We start from the raw sequence: 23,584 nt of genomic DNA, 5'->3' as shown, positions 1-23,584 counted from the left end.
GGTGCCAGAGTTTCAAATGCTCATCCCTTGGATGTAGGAGTACAGCTAACCTTAGAAAAATAGACGAAAATTGATAAACTTTTTTGGAAAGGACGAACTGATTTGATTAAACCAGATTTTATAAAAATTTCATTCTTTTAATACCCCCTGAATTATCCAAATAATAAAAGATATATATTGAATTTAATAGACTTTAAAGGTACACGAAATTTTTGAAAATGCAAAAATTGGTATTTGAACAATTTCTGAGATATTTTGAAATAATAAAAACAAGTTTAATTTTCCGCCTTCTTAAATGATTTCTATTAATTTGTGAGCATTTCACAACAATGATTTAGCACATGTACAAAATTGGATAATCCCTTAAAAAAAAACAATATAGGGACTTTATTTCTTGTTTATCCGCACTAGGAAAACAATATATAATTTAAATTAAACGAACAAAAACACTAAAAGTCACCTAGTCATGGTGTAACCTAGTCATTGCGAATATCACATTTACATGTCGAAACATTGCTAATTTAAAAAAAACACAGAAAAAGGTAAAAAAACTTATTTTTGAGACAAGAAAAAGAGAATATTAAGGTGTAAATAATGAGAGAAAAATTTGTAATTAGCATTATAATGATTTCGTTTTTAGCGCTCTTTAAAGCAATAGTACAGAGATCTGGTGATTTAGTTGTTTAGTTATTTTCTTTCTATGAGGTGTCTTAGAAAAAAGAGGGTGTTTACGGATCAAGGGCTGATAGCTTTGTGTTTGAGAAAAAAAGCAATTGACTAACTCAAGGCGTCCGACCATACTGCAATAGCATCGTACAAAAGTAATTTGAACCCACCATTTATTTAAAATCACTATCCACATCTGTAGCTACGATTTTGTTATTAAAATGAACAGAATGCTGCTGTATAGTCTTTCCGATCTTAATTGAAGACCAAAGAGCTAGGCACTATGTACCAGGTTCAGTCGCTACGCAGCAACTCAGCATTGAAATATTTGAAAAACTTGTTCCCATATTTATTTAGCCATACAAAGCCATATAAAGGTCTGGTCGAACTAAACGTAGAGGTAGTAGAAATGTATACGCCCAGTTGAAGAAGGCGCGCGCCAGCAAACGGCGCATAAACACAGCCGCACTGGGCGACCAACCATAAATTTCAGTTGTTGACAAATTGCCTAGCAATGCAGTGCATCAATGCCGAACAGTAACATATTTTAATGAAAATGTGGTAAATGTTTTTTGATATGTCAACCAAAATTTGTCATCAATTTAATAAAATTATTTGAGGACAAATAATTAAAACATGTTGTTGGCTAAATGAACATAATATAATAGAAATTTTCTACACATTATATTCAAATTATTATTATTTTTTACCTTTAGCAGAAATCTTTTTTAAGGACGGCTATGAATCTCATTAAATTATATTGCTAGGCTACATGTTCAACTGACTGATAAATCTGAAAGGACGCAAAAATTATTTAAAAAATTATTTATCTACACGACACTGGAATTTAGTCGATCTGACCTGCAGCAATGTATGCACAGTCAATCGAGGTGTACCTACAAAAAGTTTACGCATTCACAAAACGCAAAAGGAATTTATGGAGGCAATAAATAAATATAATTTTATTACAGCTATTTCAATTTAGCGAATTTAATTACTGTTTTTATTACATTTATTAATTAAATCAGATTTCTATTTGAATAAAAAAAAATAGTACTTGCGTGCTGTCACAACAATCATTCAATATTTTTTCCACCGACACATAAACACATTTAGGCACAATACATCCAGTTTAGAGAACCAAGACAAATGTTCCTTATTATTGCTATAGCGGCGGTAACACGTCACTATAAAAAAAGTCAGGAAGGTTTAACGCAGGAGACCGCGGTGGACATGCTAGTCCAATCCACTTTAGATACTACGTGAGCCTCACTAAGGTAATTTGAAACAACTTGTGGAAAACCTAAGCATCATGCAAGAACCACATTCGTTGTGGAATAGTTAGAGGTAAATCATTTCGAAAAAACAGCCATTCTTAGAAGTCAATCGCAGACATTATGTTCTCAAACGTACGTATGTGTATTTTATGAACATTATTTATCTCATTTTATTTATCATTTTTGTGGTTATGTGTTATTTTCAGTGGCATATACAGTGCTATTTTTTAAAACCTGACATAGGCCAACTTTTTTATTTAAAGTAATAGACTAATACTTCCAAATGCAAAGTTGTAGGAAATGAATTGATTAAGAAAAGTTTTCAAATAATTCTTTCCGGTGTTGCCAGATTTCTGCAGTAGCTACTAAAACGATATTTTTTAAATGGCAACACCGTATTTTTTTATCATAATTAGACAAACTTTCAAATTCTAAGTAGAAAATGTTATGGTCACATTCCTTTATTGGAGTAGCCGTTTTCGAACAGTCAGCAAAAACAACGAAAATAATCTGCAGTCTGCAGGAACTAAAATAAGCTAACACAGCAATAGTAGGCCTTGGATATTAAACAAAAATTGAGTTGATTGAAAGGAGCTGTCATTATTTTATTCTCATTGTGTTATTTGAAAGCTGTTGTATTTGAATGTGTATAAAAATAACGTTTTAATTCAGTTGCTAAGATAAATCAGTTATGTAATCAAAACGAGAAAGTTGAATTAATTTCTTTTCATGTTGGTGGCTTAAGTATACGCAATGCGTGCACTGAATTCCACGCAAGCAGGACATCCCGATAAGCTTTCCAAAGCCAGAGTTTTTAAGAAGTAATACCGAAAAAAATTGGTAGGATCTGCAAAAGGCTGAAAATCTTCGCAACTGAATTAAAACGTATGCCATTTGCATGATTTTTATTTGTTTATTTAAGGTTACAAAGTTTATAAGTTTATAGTTATGGAAAGTATAGTCTTTACGCGGAAAACACTTGACGACTCGCCGGTGGTTCTGGATTAACTGACTCTCTCTTCTCAAGCATCGCGCTGCCGTCAACGACCGCGCCGCAGGTCAACTGAACATCTGTTATAAACGTTATTTTAACAGCTTTCAAATAACACAATGACAAACAATAATGATAGCTCCTTTCAAACAACACAATTTTTGTTTAATATCCAAGGCCTACTATTGCTGTGTTAGCTTCTTTTAATTCCTGCCAACTGCAGATTATTTTCGTTATTTTTGCTGATTGTTCCAAAAAGGCTAATCCAATAAAGAAATGTGACATAATATTTTTATTTAGAATTAAAGGTTTGCCAAATTATGTTAAAAAAATACGGTATTGCCATTTAAAAAAAATACCCTTTTAGTAGCTACTGCTGAAATCTGGCAACACCGAAATAATTATTTATAATTTTTTCTTAATCAAGTTATTTCCTACAACTTTGCATTTGGAAGTACTAGTCTATCACTTCAAATAAAAAAGTTGGCCTATGTCAGGTTTTAGAAAAATAGCACTGTATATACCCATTTTTTTTATTAGTTGCAAATCACCCTGTATAAACTAGTTCATACAAAAATGTGCAATTAAATGGATATGACAAACTCGTTTAATTTATTTATAAATGACATTAGGATTTATCTTGCAAATTACATCGCAAAGTACGTTTTAAATAAGAACGTCCTACAAATTTTTCACAAAACGTATAATTTTTTACTTAAATTTACATCAAATAAAATTTTGATCTGAAGAACCAACAACGAGCCGCGTGTCTATAAAAGCTCTTCCTGTGGACAAACCAACATGGCCACCTACACACATCCCCCGCCGATCGTGGACGATCCTGGCCGACTCAAGGCGAACACCGAGCATATAACTGAATGTCTGTATGGATCGAGACAACTGCAGTAGCGTACCGTAATCAAGTCATCCTTGAAATTAACTGGAAAGTGAGTGTTTCATAAAGTTCAGTTAATCTAGTGAGCGGTAATTTCCCGTTTTGTAAAATAGGTAAGTTCCGTCTATCTCTTCCAATTTACTTTGTGAAATTTATTTAAAAATAAAGCATGAAGGGCAGGATTTGGTGGGGAATTTAAATGACGCGTGGTTATAATAGTATTTATAAAGTTGTGTTGTCAGGAGCGGCACCATTGACGAGCTTTTATTGAGGTGGGATGTTCACTAGTGTCGAAAGGGTATTGTTTCGAGGGTTTGATTTATTATAAAGTTGAGGTTGCGTGTTTTATTTGGTACCTATCTAATTATTTATGTTCCAAGTGCGCTGCGGTTTTGGCGCCACAAAATATACCGAGTGGTAGTTCTGACATAAGCGTCTTTATTTTTCAAATGCTTAACATTTGAATATTTACTTCGGATTTTCACTAAAATAATAATCATATAGAAAACAAAATAAACAAAATAAATACAAACTGGAGGAAATAAAAATTCTTGGTTACCTTTAGATTTATTTAAATATTTTTAGAATTATGCTTCAATTAAGAATTTTTTTTTCAGCATTTTAATTTCAAACATAGCGCTTTAATATTAGTGACAAAAATGTAATTTATATTTTTTTCGTAGTTAGGTTTGATGTAAATCATGATTTAAAAAAATAATCCAACAATTTTCTTTTAAAAGTTATTGTTTTTGCTTCTGTTAGTTTTTTAAGTATTTACTTCTTTAAGATTATAAAACATAAAACTGCCCATTATAAAAATTATACGAAATTGTATTCATTCTAAATAATCTTAAATACATTGTCAGGTTAAGTTTGTGTATCTACATCAGAAATTCTACAATAAACATACATAGAGGGTATTTATTTAACAAATAACGTTACGAACAAAAATTTTAATAAAGTATTGCGCCTTGAAATGTATGTTTTGTTCATTTCTATATTAGTAACTTTTCGAAAACTTCTTCGTTTTCCTTCTCAAAAGTCAAATTAACACGAACTCGAAAGTAACATGTTTTTCTGCTTTGTTTATCTACCTTCCATAGAGATATATGATATGTAATATTTATTCTGTTGTTACTTACCTCGTCATTGAGAATATTAAACTAACAACTATAAAAATTCAAGAGTTAACATATTAATCAGCGTTATTGAAAATAAACGTTGAGACTATTAGTTGTCACCAAATTACTTTATTTTCTTAAATTTTTGTTTCGTTTCAGTGAACAAAATGACCGGTTTGTACCAATGGTCGCAAACTTACGATTTTTTAAACTCTTCTTTTTTAATATGTTCTCCGATTCTAACAGATAAAATAAATATTTATAACAATCAATATTTATAACATATACTATAAATGCAGTCTTTAGAATTTTGTACCTCAATTTCTGATGGAGTTTTTAATAAAATTGTTCGTAACGTATTACCGATGTGAAAAACTGTTAAATCTATTGTGAATCATTTTTCATATTTGAGATAAACTTAAATATAGGATATTTTTACTGTAATAGTCGACGTTTTATCTTTGTCTTTGTCTTTGAGAATTAATTTTATTTTCTGTGGATTCAAAAGTTCTATAAACAATTTTTTTTGGAAATTGATTCTCTAATAGTACTAAGTATATTTTTTACGAATTCAGTTACATTTTTGCAAATTTGATATTTGGAATAAATTAATTTTGCTCAATCATTGTGATGATTTCTCACCGTGCGATATTTTTAAATTTATAAATACAATTCCTTGACCGATACTTTTCGTACTCTTTTAATGATATAAATTTCTTTTGATTTTGTTGGAAATATTGAAAAAAACATTAATTATTTACTTATTTCATAAAATATTCAAATAACACACTGATGTATAAAAATAAAACATATATTCACATTTCTGTTTTCGCATAAATCAAATATATAACGTATAAATACAAAAAAGTGTTAATAAATTAAGTAACTTAATGAAATGGGATTTATTACATACTTTAAGGCTCTTCACAATCCTGAGACATATCCTTAGATTATTTTTCACACTCATAATTTAATATTGCTGTAAATATTATGTAAACGATACAATAACGACAGTAAATAATTTGCGTTTATTGCACTTCTATAAGCATTTTCCCTATTATATTGAATTTTAAATTGCGATAGGTTGGTTTAGGTAAATATTAATTGTATTTCTATAATGGTAATCTGAAAATAATCAAATTTCTTTCACAAACCCTAATAATTTCAAAACGCTGCGATTTTTTTTCTTAGTGCCCGGAATGTTTAAATTTGTGATCGACAAATCATCATAGAAGGCTCCGGAACCGCTCAAATTGAAGAGAATTAAATTATCTAAAAGAGCTTTATGGTGAAATTACCAAAAAAAAATTAGTCCATAGGTGTTTTTAAAGAAAGGCAAAAATTTACAATTTTTTTTCGTTGATTTTCTTATGATTACTCAAAAACTGCTGACGCTGAAAGATTTTTAACACCAGATCCGAAAACTAGACACTTGAAGCTTCAATTTCCTTTTTTTTTATTCTCTCTACGACCATTTCCCTCCAAGTTACAGCTCTTTGAAAATCATCCAGAATTTTGGGATTTTTTAAATATCCCTTAATTTCTGTGTGTAGCCAATTAATATATATGCAATTATATTCTTTTCTTAGTACAAATACACATTAAACATGTAGTTTGATTTCTTATGCACCCGTTTCTTCTTAATCAACCTTGCTCACGCAAATCGCCATTGATTTTCTTGGAATTGCATTTAGGAGAAATGCAATATATATTACAATAAGAGCTCAGCACGGTTTTATGAAGGTTGAAGTCGATAGAAGTCGTTATCTAGCCGCAAGAATACATTATTGTATTTCTTCGGGATCTTCCAGGACTTTAGGGATAAACTTAGCCGGGCCGCTTTAACGATAGCAGAGCTTAACAGGAAGTTTTATGGCTTATTCCAGATTTTCCTAAAAACGTTTAGCTCTATCCGCAGCCGTCGCCGATATATTTTATCGACAGGTAAAATGTTTCTCGGTGATAGGTTTTAAATCTTTGAATGTTTTTTCATATTCCACATTTTCATACTACTTATTAAGGTATATTTATACAGGGCCAGTTTTCAGGTTCTTCTGTAATTCTCCAAAATGAGAAAAATTATAAGTAAAACAGATAAATACACAGAGCGTTTAGATAAATCTACTCAGTAGCACAGTTTATTGTTTTGTATGATCTTACTCTTTGTAAAGATAATATTTTAAACATTTAGAAACATTTATCACTTCTACCGATTGTACCATGCTGAAATACAAAGTTGGATCTGCTGTAAGTTGAACTGCTATTAAGATACTATAAAAAACTTTAAACTGAATAAATAAGTTTCTCTTAAGATACTACAAACGATTTCTTACTGAAATAAATACCAAAAACCTTGTTTTTCTACCTATTTTACAAGATTGTGCCAAAATATTTTGTTTTTTCGAACAGCAACTGTTAAATCTGTTAAATCGAGAAATTAAATTTCAAAACTTTATGTTCACTAATACACAAATCACAAACAACTACTTTTCCCGCAATGCGATTGTATTCAGATCTTTCTAGACGTGATACCATTGAGTCTATATTCACTAAAACTTTGAAAACTCTTAAAAATTAAATTTTCATCCAGTTAAGCTTACTTTGACGTCTACAGGATTTACCAGGTTTCTCGTAAAAACACCCCCAAATATAAATCTGCCATTTTTGCTCTGATTTTAGGAAACACAAGAACTACTAAAGACGGATATTTACTATACATATATATATTTTAATTAATTTTTTTTTATGGAACGATATATTTTTTGTATTACTCTTGGTACAGAATGTTTTTCTGAATCCACCAAACTGATTATTACCTCGGCTTTTACAAATAATATTATATTCGTAAATATTAATTTAAGCGTACCAACAACACTGTCGTATGTACCATGAAAATAATTAAATCAACATAGAGGGACACGACGAATATTCCTTTAAGCTTAAACGTATATTCCACAAACATTGGCTTCCTAATTAAATGTCGATTCAATTTAATATGATGAAAATCATCAAATCAGACATAATGTTATTCCATGCATTGGAAAATCAAGTTATCATAATATAAGTATCGTTGAATTCATAGAAAAAATGGAGTACTTATAAAAATACGTGTCGCTCCATTCAGAAAAATAATTGCCAATCGCCTACTATTAAAGTAGGCTATGAAAAACAAAATAAGTGTCTACAAAATATTTTTTTAACCATTGTCATACTCTAGTTTCGTACAGGAATATATTGGTATTAAGTTTTAATAGGAACATAAAATTTTTGGTTTAATACAATTTTTCTACAATCAAATCATTTATTGGTGTCGATATATTAAAATGTTTACACAAGTGAAAGAAAGAAAAACACGAAAGATACAAGATATAAGCAATACTACACTAAAGCTAAAAGCACATTCAGATAAATATAACGTCAACAACATACAAAAGTACATATTACTAACATTCATTATATATCTAAAAACTGGTCAGCAAAGAACTCATCAAAATTGTAAATCACTATTCTTTTAAGATATTTTCTAATTCTGGTCTTAAAACAGTCTGAATTTAGTGATCGAATCTCAGATGGAAGTCTATTAAAGAATTTAATGACAAAATAATTTGTGCCATCTCTGGATTTCGCTAATCTATGAAATTTTGGTCTAATATTGTGTCTCGCTCTTGCATGGTGGAAATTAAAATTTTCTTTTGTCGAACAAATATATTCTAATTATTTTTTATATAAATGAGGCATTCCAGTATGTAAACTGATGGCATTGTGAATATGTGTTTGTTTGAAGTACTCCCGACAATCATCTCAGTATTTTATTCCAGCCATAATTCTAATACACTGTGAGACAAATGACCCCAGTTCAAAATTAGATAAGTCATGGAGGCATGAAAAGTACCACAATATACAGACATGAGTTTACTACACTATCCAAATTACGCAGTAGGAAAATATTCCTAAATAAACGTGCGGATAAATCATTGATATGTTTTTCCCAACTCAATTTAGTGTCAAGGGAACTCCAAGAAATTTAATGCTATTTGAGTTATCACAAGTATTGATATGGCGATGGGTAAAAAGCAAAGATTGAGTTTTGTCAACATTTAAGTTCAATCTATTACCAATAAATCAGTCCTTTATAAGCGGCAGCGTATCCACTGAATCCTATGTGAGTTTAGTTAATTTATTATTTGACTTTAAATCGGCAAATAAAATAAAATCAGTAGTTATATCACAATTTGGGAAATTATTGATATAGATAAGAAATAGAACAGGGCCCAATACTGAGCCTTGGGGAATTCCATGAACTATTTCTGTTAGGTGTGAAGAACAAGAATTATAAAAAACTTACTGAGTTCTGTTCGATAGATATTACGCAATAAGGGACACGCTATTGTCATGAAAATGGTAATATTTTAGTTTATTTAAGAGGATTCTGTGGGACACACAGTCAAATGGAAATCATACTCTCAAACGACCAGAAGCCTGTTCAAAAGTTGCTTGTTGCAAGCACAGCTACTTTTTTACGATGAATTATGGCTTACAAACACAGTTTATTTTACAATATTTAACTTTTCCAAATATTTATACAGGGTGTTGAAAAAAAAGTTAAAAAAATCAATACTCATTAAACTAAAAAAAATTCCCATAAGCATGAGTCCGAAAATGGTTATTTCTGATATTCAAGATGTTATTTTTTTTTGTATTTGTCTTGTATTTTATGTTTGTATTTCGATTTTAAAGAAAAAATATCTTCTTCATATCATTTTATTTGAGTTGAGTAACGTCAAACCAATTCTAAATCAATTGCATAGCAGGTTTATTTACACTAGAGAGAACAGATATATGTATATTTGTCAAGCCACCAGCTAAGGTTATTAATCTGCGTAAAACATCTTTAAAGAATCTTGAGCAGATATATTTTTGTGAAAATTTTGACATCCTCTATGAAGGAAACGAAGCACTACTACAACATTCTAAAAAAGGTTTAGTAATTATTGAGAAATTTTGGGTATGTCTCTTAAGAACAAAATATACCAATTTACAGGGGCCTTTTCACAATATATCCAGTACTGTTATTATATTTCTTTAAACGTCGATAAATCTATTAAAACACATTTTGTGGGGAAATTGTATGACAATATTCTGAAACGCTTCCAATATACTATTTTAATATTGATACTTTTCTTTAGGGTGCCCATATTTAGAAAGCTCACCTTATTTATTATTGTTCCTTATAAAGTATCGAACTCAATTTTCCTTTATAAGACTTTGCATTCATATAAAAAAAATATGTTATTGATTACTATCCAATGATTATATGAATGTGTTATTAAGGAAAATTTATTTCAGAAATTCCTTTTCTATTAGGTAATAGATAAACAATAATATGGAATTGTACTTCTTGTTAATATATGTAACAATTAATCCATATCCGTACTAGATTCGTTTCACTTTTATGTACTTTTAAATTGCCAATTACATAATTATTTTACAAAAAAATAAAAAATGCGGTTAACTTTTATTCCACGTTAATTTATTTTTGGGCAATATTTGGAAAGATGGGCGGCAAACATGGGCGTAGCATGGCTGACCCCAGGAAAAAAAGATCTAGTATTATCATTTTTGCTATGTCGATAAGTCGGCGAGTGCGTGACATTTTTTTAAGAATAAAATGAAAACGTGTTCAAATTTGTCGCAGATTCCCAGAGTTTTTTTTTCTTTAAGAGGCCCCTATAGAGCCTGTAGCTCTTGGCCCACCCCAAGCAAAAATGTAGCTAGTAGCTACACCCATGTCGGCAAATGAAAATAATTATTATAGAAACAGAATTTTAAATTAACGTAAAATAGTAACAAAATAAAAGCAACAGTAACAACTACAAACACAAGCAAAAAAATAGTTTAGGTATATAAAACGGATCCCCAATATCCAAAATAAAAATTATATTTGTACCTTTACAAGATCTCGTTTTCAACGACCCAATTCTATAAATCTATTCGATCTTCAGATTTAGACATCAGATACAATACATCTGAACCAGGTCTATTAATACTGGATAAGAAACTAAACTGGAACGATCATATTAATTGGACCCGTAAAACAAGTTAGAATACTCTCAATATTTAGCCATAAAAATAGGGAGCTGATCCCAATATATGTTCTCTATTCTATCGGTCTAGTATCGTAGTTAGATCTACGTGTGATTATAGTTATATTTTTTATGGAGCAGTCAATAAACTTGCGAAAAAGTAAACAAATCACGAACAAAAATATCGGACTATCTCATAAACACGACAATTAATATTATGGAATCCACCGAAGATAACTATAATTCGCTAACTAATAAGATGTAAGCAAATATAGAAACAATATAACATTCCAAGATGGATCTATGTCTTCACAGACGGATCAAAAAAGAAGGAAGGCGCAGGATGTGGAATATATTCCAGATCCTTGCATATCCGATATTAGTGGGCAATAGATAGGCATGCTACCGTGGTATAAACACAATTTGCAGGTATAACCACAGCCGCTAAAGAAATCGTCCGTAAGTACACTACGGGTGAAACCATTACAATCTACACAGATAGCAAGCACTACTGATCTTACGTAATCATAAGGTAATGTCTAGGTCAATATGGGAATGCCACCAAGCACTGGTCGAGGCCTCAGCTTCCAACAGCATATCTGTATGCTGGGTCAAGGAAACGAGCGGAGCAATGGCAATAATGAAGCTGACAAGCTAGCCAAGAGTGCATCGGGACTCAATATTTTTGGACCCGGTCCCTTCAGTGTGCTTCCGCTATCAGTACTCGCTGAAATTATCAAGGAAAACACCCAAAAAGAATTTATGCAACTGTGGGATGAAACAAATAGCTGTCATTTTGCTCAGGAGTTCTTAGAATACCCTAGCAAGGATACAGCCAAAAAATACCTGACCATGTCTAGGTCAAATCTTCGCCTGGTGACAGGTATTCAAACTGAACACTGCTGGCTAAGGAAGCACCTTTACAACATGAGGAAGTGTGAAACACCTCTTTGTAGGGGGCTCTGAACAGGAAGACGAGACAGACTATGCGAATGCACTGCCGTCTGAACGTCTCTGAGCAACGTCACCACCTTTTTCTCTGTAATAGGTTGGTTAACGGCTCAGGTGGATTGATCTCCTAATGGGAGGAAGCACAAGAGGCCCAATGGGGTCTAAGTGGAGTAGCTTTTAAGCTACCCTCCCTAGAATTCCAGACTCCAAAAGATGGATCTAGTTACGAATTGGCAACACCATGAACACATATTTACAGATTGATCTTTAATAAACACCATGACAGTATGTACGGTATGTCACAACGATAAAATTTTCATATAGCATAAACTCCATAAACTCCCTTCAAAAGCCTGTATTTTCAGTAGAGAAACCATTAGATAAAGGCAACAATATGATCTCAATAGTCACTTCGTTATATTCACAGGCCGCAGAAGCGTCGCACTATCAATAAAAAATTGCATTCCAAAGGCAAAGAAAATCTGGATGTTGTTATAGAAATAATTTGGATCAGAGGTCAGACAGATAAAATACAAAAGAGACAACCGTAAATGGAAATTCAATTCCTCAATTCAATTCAAGATAAAGACTAAATGATACAAATACTACTTCAATTACAAAGCAGGAGAGACATACAAAAACTTCAGAAGTAAACCATGGTTCGCAGCTGAAACCAATCGCCGCTCTGGACGCACAATTAGGCGAATCAAAAGCTTCCATCGTTTATGTAAAGCATGCAGAGAGCCCATTCACTGATTGCGGAGAAGCAGGTAATCTACAACATTGCTTAATGGAATATTCGCAGATAGATGATCTCTTTAGCAAATTGGTAAATTAACATAATGTTACATCTAACATCTCTAACCAATTGTCATTAGGGAAAATAGAAACAAAGTCTTAATAATTTTACAAAAAGCACATAAAATTGTAAAGCAGCATAATTGATCATTGAAAAAAATATAATGCTAATAAAAATTAGACTAATAACAAGAAAATCAAAAAAAAATAAATAAAACAAATAAATAAATAAGTTTATAAATGAAATAAAACATATACAAAACATAGCTATAATTACATCTACGTTTACGTGCTATGCACTGATTGCCTGCCAGTTGCTATATATAAATAAATAACACAGAAACAGTACGTACAAATTCGTTAAAAGTCTAATTGCAAAAGTAAATATATTAATTAATACAAACCACGTGTAATCCTAAAAATAAATCTCTTTGTATATTCTACTTTCGCATTATTGCTCCATTATTTCATTCATATTTCAAAAATTACTAGGAAAAAAACAGGCAGCTGGTTATTTGCCATGGAATTAGTGCCATTACAGAAACACATATTCATTGTTTTTAATTGATCAATATTGTCAATAGCAAAAAAATGTCTCCCCCGTGACAATGTTCGCACATTGCCGTGACCAGGATTCGAACCTGGGTTACTACGGCCACAACGTAGGGTCCTAACCACTAGACGATCACGGCTATTGGAGACGATGTATACTATCGAAGTTGTCGCAGTTATCTAATAGGATTTGTTTCGCTCCAATTGCGACAATGAAACGGTCTAACAGTCATGGTTTTGTTCGACCAACTAGTTCGATTCCGATTTCAATTTGTATTAAAGCGAGACTGTGAAAATCAATACTCAATGTATTGCCACTGAAAAAGAGAGAATTATGTTCAACTACAAGATGGACATAAATGAAGAGTGGTAGTTTTTATTATTTATTTTTAAATACACTAAATACAGGGTATCCCAAAATAACGTGTACAACGGAAGACCACAGATTCGTGGACTCAAAATAGGCAGATTTAGGCTAATTCACCTCTATCCTAAATCGCTTCGTTTGGCCGCTAGATGGCCTCAAATTTCGTGAAAATACATATTATTCGATTTTGATTATTTTTGGGGTGTGGACATCTACACATTTTGGTGTTATACAGAGTGTTTTTTTAAACTTACAATCAGAATCAATTCACGTAAATTCAAATACATTTCAATACAGTATTCATAGGCTATTTCCCTTAATGCAATAAAATTCGGTAATGTTTATCTCGTCTGGCCTATATTAACATATTTATCTTCAGTAAATTGTTTAAAATCCTGAAATTTTTTGATGCGTTCCACATCCATTAGAAAACATCATTCCCGGCAAGATTCTAACATTCTAATGAATTCATGGCAAAAATAACTGTTACATAACTGGCACAATTGCAGATTTCGTTTTCCCCTGCAGAATAACTTTTCATACATGAATTTATTTCCATGTATTAAGACCGCTTCCCGCTGTACCGCGCAAAAAATTACGATTTTTATTAGCGTTCCATAAATATTTCCTTGGGTTAGAACAAGAGACTGCTGGCTCACTCTCTTCATTGAAATTCCTTCTCAGTAACGGAAAACTTTCCTATTCCGATGGTTAAAGCAAAAAAAGCGGCAGATGTTTCAGGATTGAAGTTTTCAAGTCTTCATATTTTTCTAAAATCAATTATACTGCAACATACGAATTTTCATTACAAAGAGCAAATATTTTCAAAAGATTAAATAAAAGAATTAGAAAACGGTAGCTTATCCCGTTATCGTCCTTCTCACGGTAATAGTTGCTACCGGAGACTCGACCCCAAGGAATTGTATTACTATGAAACCCTCTATCAACGTACCATACTTAGGGAATATACACTATTGACAGCCTCTCGCAGATCGGCCTGTTTCCATGTCTGCTTTTTCGCCTAAAGATTTGAATTTGAAACCTGTTCGTTACAGAGTAGGACATGCTATGTAATAGCACTTCACTGAGCCTTTTTGCACTGATTTACATGTATATGCTCTTTGTTTCGTTTTTGACATTTTTTTTATATTCTTGCACTGTTTTTATTTCTTGAGCTAATGACTTTTGTATCGGTCGCAGGACTCTAATGAAGCCTGGGCGATTTGGTGGCTAGTCTTAGGATCTAGATTTGAGCCTGAGAATAATAATTTTGTATTGAATATAAAAAGTTTATTTTATATAATTGGTAGTAAAAATACGGCTTCGTTATATGCTATAGGACACACAATGTACAGGTAAACCAAAATTCACTTGTATCCACTCCACTACTTTGCCACTGTGCCACCTAATGCGTAGTGACAAAGTAGTAGAGTGAGGAACGGAACGACTTGAAGTGAAACTTGTCCAGTTGTAATTAAAGTGAATCCTGATAGTCTTCTTTGCACGGACCAGGAACCTTGTCCTAGTTAATTAATTATTACAGAAGATCAGAGTGTGATGCCCTAGTACACCTCCGTCAATTCTCACAGTAAATCTTCACTGTTGTGCCTTGCCCTATAGCTTCTCGAGATTTCGATAATAACTGGTGTTGTCTTGACCCGTCGACCAATATAATTGAGTTTCTGGAATCATTCGCTCGATCTTTGTGAATATTGTACTGTTTTGTATTTAGAAAATTGATAGTGCTGATGTTTTGAACAACTTGCGATGATCTTCGACATTTGTCATTAGTTCTGACAAGGTGTGTTTGGTGAAGTTTTCGGTTTGATGAGCAGCTCTGCCGGTTAAATTCGAAAGATCGGTGAAAAGTTTAAAACGGCATCAACGCTGTTTGGGTGACTTGGGTGACAAACATATGATGCTCTGCCTAATTGGTTTTGAAGTTTCTTAGGCTCTACGGACAATTTCTGGTTTTGGATTCAGAACATGGATGAAATCTGAAGCTTCTCACACGACAATGTGATTACTACATGGAGTGATTCAACAAAAATTAAAACAGGATAAGAGGGATGCATAATTAAATAGTCTTTCAATAGGAGGCAGGCACTCTAAGGATTAAAGTTGAAGATACTAAAATGTCTATACATGATCCGGTTTAACCTATCAGGTTCCTTTACAAGCACACCTGTATTCATACATGTTTATTATATGCTTGTCATATATCCACACGCTCCAGTAAAACTGGTGACATCCACATTTGAACTTACTAAACGAATTACAATTAGCAAACTGGCACAACTGAACAGAAACAAATGAACCGAAGAAATTACTTAAAATTTCTTTTTCCATCTTAAATAGAAGATAAAAGATAATTTAAAAAAAAAACATCTAAGTAAGTATCATCAACCGATTTTCCATATATTATACTGCTTCTTTTACCAGATCATATTTTGTTTGCCACAGACAAAGCTAAATTCGACATATTTCAATAAATCATTGAATTCTTTCTTTTCGTCCATTTTAGGACCTTTTAAAGCGCAGTAAAGGCAACTGACTTCGTCATATATCGACACAAATATTTTCTCAGGTCGCCTGTATAGACCAAAGGAAAGGATCTTTAGGAAAACATGGCAGTAAGTAATATCAGTACTCATTCATACAGATACATACAAGATCATTAGAAATAATTAATTAGACAATATAACAAATTTTGTAAAACAAAAATATGTTTGAAAACACGACTGAATATCACTGTCTTTGTAAGTAAAACAATACATATATTTAAGTACAATATACTGACTGAATTAACATAGAAGAATAAGCGAAATATGTTACAAACACAATTCCTTTTGAATATAAATAATTTACATTATATGCTGAATTTAATATTTATACATACTTATTATATGAATGCGGGAACAATTCTAAAAGAGAGAAGAGGTTGTTCTATTCAATATAACACAAAAGCGCTTCGTTATTTATGAACTTAGATAAAGAAGAGACAGCTAAAGCGCTAAATTTTCTGTAGCATTTTGTCACAAGTAAAGGGTTTTTGGTTTTCAAGGCAGATAAAATACTATGAGACGAATCAGACACCAGTGTCGTAAGTGAGAAGTTAAAAAGAAATAAATTTGTTCACTGTTGACATTAATATGCATTAACATTAACAGAAAAACCATTTTTGTCCTTATTTTTTCTCCTGTCATGGGAAAATGATTGAAAATGGAGTTGCAACTGAGTTTTCGTTGTCCTTGTTTATTTTGACTTACCTCCCACGCCCCCTCAGCAGATTCTTTTTTGCTGCATATTTACATGTAAGCAATAAACAATTTGGATCGATTTTAATTTATTTCCGTTTTAACAAATGTGGAAAACAAACATTAACTATATTCGAAAGAATAATTTTACAAACGAATTTACATCCTATGTACCTAATCACCGTCTAAGACTAATTCTAGCAAACCTCCAAGATGCCGGAGAGAATGTCATAGTTTCTGAATAATTAAATATTATACAGGGTGTTTGTAAATAAGTGCAAAATATTTTAGGGAGTGGTTGCCGAAGTTATTTTGTAAAAAAAAGTTCATATAAACGTAGGCTGAAATATACTTCATTTCCGAGATAAAGAGTGTTTAAACTTTAATATTTTATTTATTTTTATTAATTATTTCAGAGTTTTAAAGATATTGATGACTAGAAATTTAAAAAACGCTTTGGAGGGATAAATGTGCATATTTTGGGGTGAACCGAATATTTCTATATGCACCAGTGGCGTTCATGCGAGAATGCCACAATCTTTTTTAATAAAAAAAAATGGTACGCCACTGACTTTTTCCCGTTTTGATATTTACTTAGAAGTCTGTCATCAATTCTGAATGAAATTGGTCTCTTCAATTTTTTTCGTAGGATGTACCGTTTTTGAGGAAAAAATAAAACATATTTTATTGCAAGTTATGTACTTTTAATTTCTTTTGATACATTATCTAGTAGGTTGCTGTCAATATTTCTAAATAAAATACAACCATCAAATTTCGAGTCAATATCTTTAAAACTCTGAAATATTAATAAAAATAAATAAAAAATTTAGATTTAAACACTATGTATCTTGGAAACGAAGCATATTTCGACCTACGTTTATATGAACTTTTTTTTCACAAAATATCTTCGGCAACCGCCTCCTAAAATATTTCGCACTTATTTACAAACATCCTGTACTTATATCTATTTATTTGTAAGTATCCTAATTGCACTGTCAATTATTCAAATCACGTGTCCTGAAATTTTGCTAATCAAACTATAGTTTGAGTTTTAATAAAAAAAAACGCATGCATGGAGGCGATAAGAATTTAACAAACATAAATAAACAATTCAGCACAGCATGACCACGGGGACCGCCTAGCCGGGTGTCTTGGCCGGCGGATTTCAATCTGCCGAGGCAAGCATCACGGACGCAGGCTGGAATTTGGATGGGTGACCTAAGGCAGGCTCGGGGACGTGGCTGTGGCAGCCTACCAGAAACCCGCCCAACATTTGCCGCATGCGTGTGGTGCCCGATAAATGGTAATAAGAACAGAGCAAAGAAAATCTCTGTAACTCAAGACCATGTTATCATACATAAACTGTACGAGACTTTGCCACCAAGCCACCCGTGTAGTAAATAGGTTTGAAGAAAAATACTCGAGTAATGAAGGAGGGTGTACAAGGGGCCTAATAAAGCCTAAGTGCCGCGGTGGAAAAACAATTCCACCACCCTCCGACATACATACATACATACAGCATGACCACATACCACATACAAATATTAAAAACTATTATTTAATTTAGTTTAGTACACATGATTATAAAATATAATTCTAAATAACTTTCCTTGCCAAAATTTTGCAAAACCTTTTCATATATTTAGTTAAGGTGATTCAACATTATTATTTTCATTTATAACTCTTGGAAAGCTAAGCGACGAACAGCACTGATTTTGGCCACTTTTTCCCTAGCATTGTATTATTTCTTTGTCCCAATTAAATACACAGAATGAAACAAGATATAACCCTTGCGAGAATGAAGGAAACAAACAATACATCGTTAACAATGAGCCTCTTCTCGAATTTAGGAAGGCCCTAAGGAGTGAAGTCATATTACACCCCTTTATGGAGGGATTAGAAGGATGAGTAAACCCGATTAATATCAACTAACTTTGATGGCGTGTGTATTTTACGGGTGAAATTGGAATATATGAGCAATAAGCAAATCCATGAATAGAGGCAATTAAACCATAATTCAGAAGCTGTAGCTGTGCAACTCCCGCATCTCATTTCTAGCTGTCAGATGGTGATAATGAACTTCTTATTATGCCATTAACTTCGACTTCAACTAAGCATTTACCGACAAAGCCGTGGTATCTTCGAACTATGCTGTTGTACTGAATAATATAAATAATAATTAATAAATTTACTTTCTAGAGTGAAAAATAATGTATCAAAATGTCAGCTGGATGCACTTTTCTAAAATTTAATACCTAATTATTTAAATAATTTATTATTAGATCGTACAAAATTATAGCAAATTTGTTTTTTGTGTCAAGGAAAGAAATTTGTTTACAATTTTACAATACTAGAAAAGTTTTTTATCAAATAATTTAAAGAAAATTCGCATTCACTAATACCGGGTGAAAAAGAGGCAATTGGACAAAATAAGAAAAATTGTAAAGCATTCTTCTGTTGGTCGTGACAAATTTAGATATGAGCAAAAAAATCTCAAAATTTCTAGACTTGTTTTAAATTATAGAATACATTTTTAAAATAAAAATGCAACAGCTGATATTAAAAATATATAATTTAAAAAAACAATGTATTTAAGGGGACAAATCAGTACATTAAAATTAGATAAGCAAAAATAGAAGTAATAATCATATTTATCTAGACAAACTGTCACATTTTTAATATTATCGTTTAAAAATGACACTTTTATATACAATAATTAATACCTACCAATATTGAGATATTAATTCCAATTTAAAAAAGCAGGCCACTTCAAAAAAAAACAATGCAGAAATAAGTCAGCTCATTTATTGTCGGTCATTATACGAGTATTTTCTGTCAAAAAGGTGATGTCATAAACAGGAATTAAAATAATTTCTTTAAAAGTTTACGTTATTTAAATATGTCGGGTATGTGTGTTTTGTGTTAAAATTCGTTAAGATTCATTATTTTTAATTTAATATATAATTATTAATTTTTCTTCAGTGTAATTCAATGCTAAAGGGGTTTTAGTAGGCATAGCCCAGTCATTATAGACATGAAAGAGCCTGTTTCGGGAAAAAAATACTATTAGAAGTTTCTCCGCGGAATATTGTTCGGAAACCTGTTATAAATAAAATATCAAAAAATCAACTCGAGGCTAGTTGGGAAACTTTATTTTAACAATGGCCAAAGTTATGGAAAAGTGGTTTTTTGACTCACGTAAAAAAGCTATTATTCATAGCGAAAAAAAGTTTATATAAAAAAGGTAGGTATTAAATAAGCCTGTAAAATGAAAAAAGTCCGATTAAATTCCGATAATTTATTTATGCACAAGAGCTCAAAACTTGCCGTTTTTTTCAATTGCTAATAATTATTGCAATTTTCATCGCAGACACTTGTAATTAAGGATTTTTTAGGCTTTTTACACCCTTAATAAGTGGTAAAAATTTCAGCTCGAAAGCTTCATTGGTTTGGCGTTGACGGAATTTGTTATCTATGAAGATGCTATTTTCAATTCATTTTTCCCAAGCTCACAGGCGTTGTAGGGTTTCGATCATTAGTTGTTTTTGTACCTAAATAGTTGTATTGACATATGCAATTACTGATAATTTAATTTTTCAAATTTAATTTGTTTAAAAATGACTGAAAAAATTTTAATATTTATTACATCGTTAAGCGAGCATGCTAAGCCTCGCCTTCCCCACTCGTTCGCTAGACCAATAGAACGCATCGCCGCTATCTTCTTTTTCGAAATTGAATAGTTGAATTCACCTTAATGTTAATGTAGGACATGAAAATATAGCTCTTAATCTATACTCTCTCCAAATTTCGGCTCTTAATATTAATAATTAAGGTCACTGCGATTAAATAAATAAAAAAATTATCTCAGCTTCTAATCAACTTACAACAACGATTTTTTTTTAAATTCGAAGAAAACTAAAGTAAAGAGGTTACTATTTTATTTTATAATAATTACCTATCTTAACAATATAATAAATATTAACATTTTTTCAAAGTCAATTTTAAACAAATTAAATTTGAAAAATTAAATTATCAGTAAATGCATATGTCAATACAACTATTTAGGTACAAAAACAACTAATGATCGAAACCCTACAACGCCTGTGAGCTTGGGAAAAATGAATTGAAAATAGCATCTTCTTAGATAACAAATTCCGCCAACGCCAAGCTAATGAAGTTTTTGGGCTGAAATTTTTACCACTTATTAAGGGTGCAAAAAGCTTCAAAAATCCTGAATTACAAGTGTCTGCGATGAAAATTGCATTAATTATTAGCAATTGAAAAAAGCGGACAATTTCGACCATTTTTGAGCTCTTGCGCATAAACAAATTATCGGAATTTAATCGGACTTGTCTTATTTTACAGATTTATTTAATACCTACCTTTTTTGTATAAACCTGTTTTTCTCTATGAATAACAGTTTTTTTACGACAGTCGAAAAACTACTTTTCCATAATTTTGACCATTGTTTTAACAAAGTTTCCCAACTAGTCTCGAGTAGATTTTTTGATATTTTGTTTATAACACGTTTCTGAACATTATTCCGCAGAGAAACTTCTAATAGTATTTTTTTCCCGAAAAAAGCTATAATGCAAATTGGCCTAGCAGAGTAGTTGTTTGCTATGGTATCGATAGTTATTAAATAAAATCGTATCTTTGAAGTTGATCATATATAAATCACCAAATTGATTAGAAAAATGTTTAAGAGTTGATTTCAATTAGAGTAATATCTTTTAAAGTAAAATATTAGAAGTTAATTGTAAGCTACGCACAGTATCATAATTAATTCATGTATTTTATTGTACTGATCAGGAAGAAACATGGTAGTACATGAAGCACTATACAGTGTGTTTCTAGAATATGTTACCAAACTGAACCAGGATAAAATATAGCACGTGATATCTTTTAAAGAAAAAATTTCAAGTGAACAAGGACTTGAGAACGCTTAGCACACCACATAAAGGGTGATATAGTTGTACTGCCGAAAATACCTTTATCTGATAAATAACAGATTGGTTACGAGATCTAAATGAAACTCGGCAAGTCTCTAAATAGTCAATTACATAGTCATTTACAATAATTTCATACACCATTAGTTCTTTCGCCCATACAGTCACGGTGATGCAGAAGACAACGAAAAGTTTTCGCATAAAAAAACTGTTCGTACCATTTTTTAAGTAAAGTATTTTTTAACAGTACCTCAAATAACACAGACAAGGTATCTTATCTTGCTTGGTAGTAATAATTTTCACCATTTTCGAGGAAAATGGCATTATGCTTCTGATATATATTGGAAAGACGCTAGCTTTCCAACAAATTACCTTCCGAGTTTTTGACTGCCCCGAGATCACAAACCACTTTTAAGTTCAGAGAGTTGTCTTTTTAAACAGCAAGGATTCTTACGACTTGAATGTTCCAATCTTGAAAACTCTTAAAAACATTATAATTTTTCCACTGTTTAGACTAATTAATCAATGTGTTAGCTCCAACGTATTTCCTACAGCTTTCAAGTTATCCAAGGTTATTCCTGTTTTTAAGAAGGGTGAGAGAGATGATGTATCTAACTACCAACTAATATCTCTTGTTCCCGTTCCGGCAAAGCTTTTCAAAACTGCCTTAAAAATGCAAATTGCAGAGTATTTTGAGAAAAATAATCTATTCCATTCTAGTCAATACGGTTTTAGGAACAAAAGATCAACAACTTTAGCAATTAACCAGTTGACTTATTACTTATTTTAAACAATTTGGAATCAAACAATGTTTTCAGTGAAAATTTTTACGATTTGACTAAAGCATTTGACTGTGTGTCCCACAGAATCCTCTTAAATAAACTAAAATTTTACAAATTTGATAACAGTAACGTGTCCCTTATTGAGACTTTTCTATCGAACAGAACTCTTGTTCTTCACACCTACCGGAAATAGTTCATGGAGTTCCCCAAGGCTCAGTATTGGGTCCTATTCTATTTCTTATCTATATCAATGATTTCCCCAATTGTGTTATAACTACTGATTTTATTTTATTTGCCGATGATACTACCGCTTTAAAAAACTCACAGAGGATTCAATGGCTACGCTGCCGCTAATAAGGAACTGGTTTGTTGCTAATAGTCTGTACTCATGTCTGCGTATTATGGTACTTTTCATGTCACCATGTCAAGCAATTTTGAACTGGCGTCATTCGCTGGAATAAAATACAGAGATGATTGTCTGGAGCACTTGAAACTGCTAAATATTCTTACAATGCCGTTAGTTTACATACTTGAATGCCTCATTTATATAAAAAATAATCGAAATAGATTTGTTCGACAAGAAAATTTTCATTTTCACCATATAAGACAGAGACACAACATTAGGCCCAAATTTCATAGATTAGTGAAATCCCAAGGCAGCACAAATTATTTTTGCATTAAATTCTTTAATAGACTTCCATCTGCGATTCGATCACCAAATTCAAACTGTTTTAAGACCAGAAAGAGAAAAGCGTTTTACAATTTTGATGAGTGCTCTGCTGACCAGTTTTTAGATATTTAATGAATATAATATTTACTTTTGTATGTTGTTTAGGTTATATTTATCTGAATGTGTTTTTTAACTTTATTGTAGTACCTATTGCTTATATGTTGT

General features: G+C 31.7%; 1 protein-coding gene and 1 non-coding gene across 2 annotated transcripts in view; one reads left to right on the top strand and one right to left on the bottom strand.

Moving 5' to 3' along the window:
- Positions 1-3,840: 3,840 nt before the first annotated feature.
- Positions 3,841-23,584, top strand: part of LOC108911596 (ITG-like peptide) — a 66,255-nt gene continuing 46,511 nt past the window's right edge. The window contains exon 1 of the mRNA XM_018716571.1: positions 3,841-3,942. The gene's annotated coding sequence lies outside the window, so the exon portion shown is untranslated. The remainder of the gene's footprint in view (positions 3,943-23,584) is intronic.
- Trnah-gug lies at positions 13,403-13,474 on the bottom strand. Its single transcript has one exon. It is a non-coding gene; the product is annotated as a tRNA-His (tRNA).

This window comes from Anoplophora glabripennis, unplaced genomic scaffold (assembly GCF_000390285.2).
Source record: "Anoplophora glabripennis isolate ALB-LARVAE unplaced genomic scaffold, Agla_2.0 scaffold364, whole genome shotgun sequence".
NCBI lineage: Eukaryota > Metazoa > Arthropoda > Insecta > Coleoptera > Cerambycidae > Anoplophora > Anoplophora glabripennis.
This window is presented reverse-complemented; position numbering and strand designations above follow the sequence as displayed.